The sequence below is a fragment of the Populus trichocarpa genome, chromosome 12 (genome assembly GCF_000002775.5).
Source record: "Populus trichocarpa isolate Nisqually-1 chromosome 12, P.trichocarpa_v4.1, whole genome shotgun sequence".
NCBI classification, from domain to species: Eukaryota; Viridiplantae; Streptophyta; class Magnoliopsida; order Malpighiales; family Salicaceae; genus Populus; species Populus trichocarpa.
The window spans coordinates 10,387,101-10,393,040 of record NC_037296.2 but is presented as its reverse complement, the minus strand read 5'-3'; the positions used below and the strand labels follow the sequence as shown (position 1 = coordinate 10,393,040).

At 30.1% G+C, this 5,940-nt stretch overlaps 1 long non-coding RNA gene across 1 annotated transcript; it reads right to left on the bottom strand.

The window, feature by feature from the left end:
- Positions 1 to 586: 586 nt before the first annotated feature.
- Positions 587 to 2,063, bottom strand: LOC112323501 (uncharacterized). Its single transcript, XR_002976935.2, has 3 exons — positions 1,615 to 2,063; positions 1,033 to 1,085; positions 587 to 932 (listed from the first exon to the last, which is right to left on the bottom strand). It is a non-coding gene; the product is annotated as an uncharacterized LOC112323501 (long non-coding RNA).
- Positions 2,064 to 5,940: the final 3,877 nt, after the last annotated feature.

Here is a 5,940-nt window from a genome sequence, read left to right as displayed (position 1 = left end):
TAATTGGATACTCTAAGTTGTTGAATATCCATAAAAAAGTCAACTCTTTTTTCCAATAGTGATGGTGTGTCATTAAGATGTTTTAAACTCTGAATTGTATGGCTAATTAGAGTAGTGAATATGCTTTAACACTTGTTTTGTACTTTTCTCTTGTCTTTGAGGTCGACATGCACGGCATCCCTATCATATGCTATCTTCTCCATACTATATAATAAAATAAAGAAAGATGGGTTGTGTGGGACTCGGTTGAATTGCTCGGATCTTGCAAGATATGAATGTGATCCACTTTGCAATGATAAAACTTTAATTTAAGCGCACGCTACATGTCCGGCCCCCAAAGTATTTGATTAGACTATGGAGGATTTGAACACTATTTTTACCTTTTCCTTTGGTGTCCCTGCCATCTTTTCTCTTTTAATTTATTTTGAAACAAGAAAAAAAAATTAAATTTTTAGGAAGTGTAGTTCAATTATAATATATGAGTGTTTTTATTTTGAAAATATAATAAATAATTTATTTTTATTTTTTTTATCTTTAATATCAGTATATCAAAACTATAAAAAAACAAATATTAAAAAGCATCAACTTTACCTTTTTGAAACAATCTTAGAAGCAAATAAAAACACAATACCAGATCAAAAAACCGAATTCTGCATTCCCAACACAAAAATCCGAACATAACATTGATGGGAAATCTTGCAAAACTTCAAAAACAGGTTGAATGCTGTCGTGGTAGTCCATCCCTTGAAGAGTTTATTGCTGCTACTGATCCTCCTCCATCTCCACCTAAATGAAGGATTGTACAAATTGTGAGACTCTTTGTACCTTGCACATATTTTCCTTAATAATTAAACAGAAAATGCATAGAGATGCTGCTACTGATCCTTCTCTTCTACAAATGTTGGCTGCTATAGCCCCTCCAAGTTTGGTTCCTAATGCACCGAAGCAAAATCGTTTGCAGTGTCAATATAAATCAAGATTGGTAAGGGTCACTGGTAAGAATGCACATTTGGGTGTTTTGGGAGATCAAACCTGTAGAATAAGCACCAGTGACAGATCCTGGATATTCATTAATTCTCTAGATGCTGCATGCAAAATCAGACATCAAGATATCATAAACGTGGAACGAGGAAGAATTTACAGCAAACTAGCTACTAATTTAGATGTACATGTCAGTACCCTCCAGAGTGGATGGTATCCGCTTCTTATATGGGTATTTGAGGATTTGGTAATGGTTGCTTTTCAAAAAAAATTTCGCTTGAAAATATATTAAATTAATATATATTTTTTATTTTTTAAAAATAATTTTTAACATATTAAAATGATCTGAAAAATAGTAAAGAAATCGGTTCAGGTCAGTTGGCCAGAACTAGTAAGGAAATTTTAGGAATATCTTGGTATAAATGGTCATGCTAAAATGGGATATTGCAGGTCTTCTCCATAGCTGATTCGTACTCAAAATAAGATTCAATAATCGCCAGTACTAATATATATATATATATAAATCCAGAAAAGTGAGCAATGAAAATTGATTTGAATAACCTGTTGAGTTGAAACAGAAAATCTCTCAATTAGAAAAGGAAAAAAATAAATAAATTCAAGAATCATACTCACACGTAACTTAGGCCTGAAATCAATCAGGTCAGTTTGGAGGACTCCAACGCTTACAGAGACAATAGCTTACTTAGCTTTGTAAATGGAACCATCTTCAGCTTTGACTGCAACTTCATCCTTCGTGTATATTATCTCTCAAACTACCTGAATTAGAGTTTTAAACATAAATGCACCTCAGGATTATTACCTTGCGTGTATGATGTAGCTCAAACTACCTATGGCTGAGTGCATTAATTCAAGATCCCAGCAAAATGTGCTTAAAAGGTTACATTATTTAGCTCGAGCCTGGGGTCGCTAGCTTTTCAAAGAGGACAAGAACTGCTTAGCAGGATATTGAACTACAATCTCAAAGCCCCTGGGATCTGCTACAAATTAGGTAGGGGTCCTCTCCGGGGTCCAGGAACTCATTTCGAGGGTATTTGCGCTTCAAACTTGTCACTTTCGGTGGCTCTCCATCTTCGTAGTCATTGTGATCTATCACCATTTCAAGTGGGGCTTTCGGCTCCCTGCAGCCATGTCCATTACTCTTCAATTGAAATGGAGAAGCTTAGTTTCAGGAAAAAAAAAAAGGGAAGGTTTTTACCGTTTAAATAGCCGCTGCCTTGCCAATATTGAGATATCAACAAACAACAACCTTCTTGACTCGGGTAGAAAGAAATGTCGAAAACTCTGTGCAGAAGTCATCCCTAGCTACAGCGATTTCGGAGGTTACTGTAACCGCTGCGAAGATTATTTTTTAAAGTGTTTATTTTAAAAAATATATTAAAATAATATTTATTTTTAAAAAATATTTATAATATTTGTATATTAAAATAATATAAAAACATAAAAGATATTAATTTTTAAAAAATCATGAAATGTTAATTGCACGCAACCTAAAAACCAACCTCAAAAACCTTTTGTCTCCGATCTCCCCCAACTTTTACTTTTTCGGATATAGTACGCCACTTTAGAGTAAAAAAGATGCTTGTAATGGTGATACATTGATTTCACTAGTTATAGTTAAGATGATCATTAAGAAAAGAAGAATATTAAAGACGAGTTGTTATAATTTAATCACTCTTGTTTAAAGGTGATTGATGTTAGATTATCATTGTCATCGAGGGAGGTTTTGAGCTTGAGTTTGTCGGCCATTTCTAATACCGGATTAAATAAAAAAAGCTAGTTTAAACGTATCTTGACTGCATATTCATTAATTAAGTTTTTATTATTCTGCCACCGCTATTAATGGTTGCTTCTAAAAAAGATATTTGAAAATATGGTATTATTTTATTTTTAAAATGTTTTTTATTTAAAAATACATAAAAATAATATTATTTTTTGTTTTTTAAAAATTATTTTTAATATCATCACATCAAAACGATCTGGAAATTAAAAAAAAAATTAAAGTACAAAAAAATTCAATTTTTTTAAAATATTTTTAAAACATAAAAAAAAATAAAATAATAAGTGTTTTTGCTGCTGAAATTCCTGAAAAGTTACCAAAAAGGATGAAGGTTTAAACATACAATTACCTTGTGTAAAACTATATAGGTTTTTCAAACCCCCCAACCCTTAAAAAAGAAAAAACAAAAACACCATCAACCGTGAGGGTTGTTACCCGCATGATATGTGAGCCTAAGGGGGTGTTTGAGAGTGTGGTTGTGGTTGCTTTTCAAAGTGCTTTTCACTCAGAAAAGTGTGCCAATAATATTTTTTTATTTTTTAAAAATCATTTTTGAGATCAGCACATCAAAATGATTTGAAAACATCAAAAACATATTACTTTAAAGCAAAAAAAAAAATTTCAAATTTTTCAGAAACGCTTTTGAAAAGCACTCCCAAACAATCACTAAATTCAAGAAAAAACCTTTCATACCGTACAAAAGTAAAAGTGCAAGCCAAAATGTATGCACATATCTAGAGCCATTGGTTTGGTATTTTTTTTTTGAAGAAATGACAACCTGACATTCCGGCTCCAATGAGGAAGAAATTCTTGGGTGTTTATTGTTGTATTTTATAGTGTTTTTATTTAAAAATATATTAAATAATATTAAAACAATTCAAGAAATAAAAATAATTATTTTTCATACTTACAATCTGATTTTTTATGATATTATGCAGGGTGTGTCCTTTTCAGTACTGAAAATCTTTGTGTTACACACGAGGCAATTATTGCATGGAGCAAATATTATAGAAAAGATTCTGAAAGTGGAATTTGAGTATTGTTGTCAATTCGTTAATATTTAATTATAGCAGTCATGTCAAGCCAAAGGCAGACATCAATACTTTAAAAAAAAGTAAAAAAAAAAAAAACTTTTTAGGCTTTAGCTGTCATTTCGATTTTTAAAGTAAATTATAAAGACAGTAGATAGCGAATCTCCTGTTTTTCTTTGTTTTGATAATAAGACAAGATATCTAATCATTCTGATGCAGCCTTTCCATCGTTTACTGACGGCTTTTTTTTTTTTAATTGCTGAGAAATTTATATTTTAAAGTATTTTTATTTGAAAATATAATAAAATAATTTTTTTTAAAAAAATTATTTTTAATATTAACACAATAAAATAATTTAAAAATACTATAAAAATTAATTTTAAATAAATTTTTTAAATTTTAAGTCAAGCTACATGTCTCTTAAAGCTAAATAATAAATTTTGTTTTCTTTTATATTATCGTAGTAGCACAAAGCATAGTTATTAAATTTGGTCCAAGGATTGACCTAACCATGAGATCGAGGCCCAGGTCATGTTACATGTGTCGACCCGGATCCATCCGGGAAAAATAAAATAAAATAAATATTTTAATATCTCACATGAAAAAGTTAGGAAATATTTCATATAGGTGTAGACTATATATAACCATCTCACATGAAAAAATTAAGAAACATTTGATGTGTATGTAGTTTATATATATAGTTATCTCATTAAAAAAAAATAAGAAATAATACATGTGAATGAATGCAATATATATATCAATCTCATATGAAAAAGTTCAGAAACATTTCTTGTGAACGAAGACTATATATATATATATATATATATATATATATATATATATATATATATATATGACAAAATTAAGAAACATTCCATATGAATGAAAACTGTATATATAATTATCTCATATGGAGAAGTTAAGAAACATTTCATATGGATGTAAGATGTAAATATAGTTATACCACAAGAAGAAGTTAAGAAACATTTCATGGGGTTGGAAACTATAAAAAAATATATGAAGCCAAGTATTCACAAATTAATTTTATTTTTTTATTAAAAAAATATTTTAAAAAATTAAGTAACATTTCATGGGGTTGGAAACTATAAAAAAATATATGAAGCCAAGTATTCACAAATTAATTTTATTTTTTTATTAAAAAAATATTTTAAAAAATTAAGTCTCACCTAGGTTATGCCGGGTCACTTGGGTTTCGAGTTGACTCAGACATGTCACCCGAGTTTGACCAGGTCAATTGCGAACCCAGGTTTTTACCATTTGAAACTCGACTAAGGCCCCGAGTCACCTGGGTCAACCCGCCAAGCTAAGTTGGATTTCATATCTATGTCACTAAGTAATTTCTAAACTAGCACAATTAAAAACATATTTCTTAATCTAACATAGCAACATAAGTCGCAAATGTATAATATGCATAACCTATTAAAACACGCATGTGCTATATGCGTGTTCACTAGTTGTGCATGTAGCACATGCACAACCACCAATAAAAAATGTAGTTTATATGTGACCTCTAACAATGCAAACCTTTATCCTTTCTCATCCCTCTCAGCTCCTTGTCAAATAAAACACAATTTCAAAACAATACAATCTCAAAAACAACAGTTGAAGTCAACAAGTTGTTGTTTAACACAACCATTTCAAAAAATTCACATATTTTTATAACAAGTAATTTTATAATTAAAGAAACTTAATCTAAAACCAAAAAAATTCATTACAATATACAATCTCAATTCAATTACATAATGAAATTGCATCTAACATATTAATTCGTTGATGGGCGTACACCATCGAAACCACGAGCATATCATCGACGTGCATGATAAACAACCCTATCCTCCTCTATTACATTGGCCAAACATTGAGCCTCCCCAACCTCATCAAATGAAGAACGGCATGATGAGAACCGGGTATTGAATTTGTTGTGCATAACATCGTCAGTAACATCATAAACTACAGTCCCGACACTCCAACCCTTGCGTATTAAGAAATTCACCTAATATATGTCAAAAAAATATATCATTATTTATAAGATATAAATAAGATTTTTATGACAAGTTAAAAAAATAACTAATCCATGCATATCAATTTATTATATCTTAGTGCTCGAGG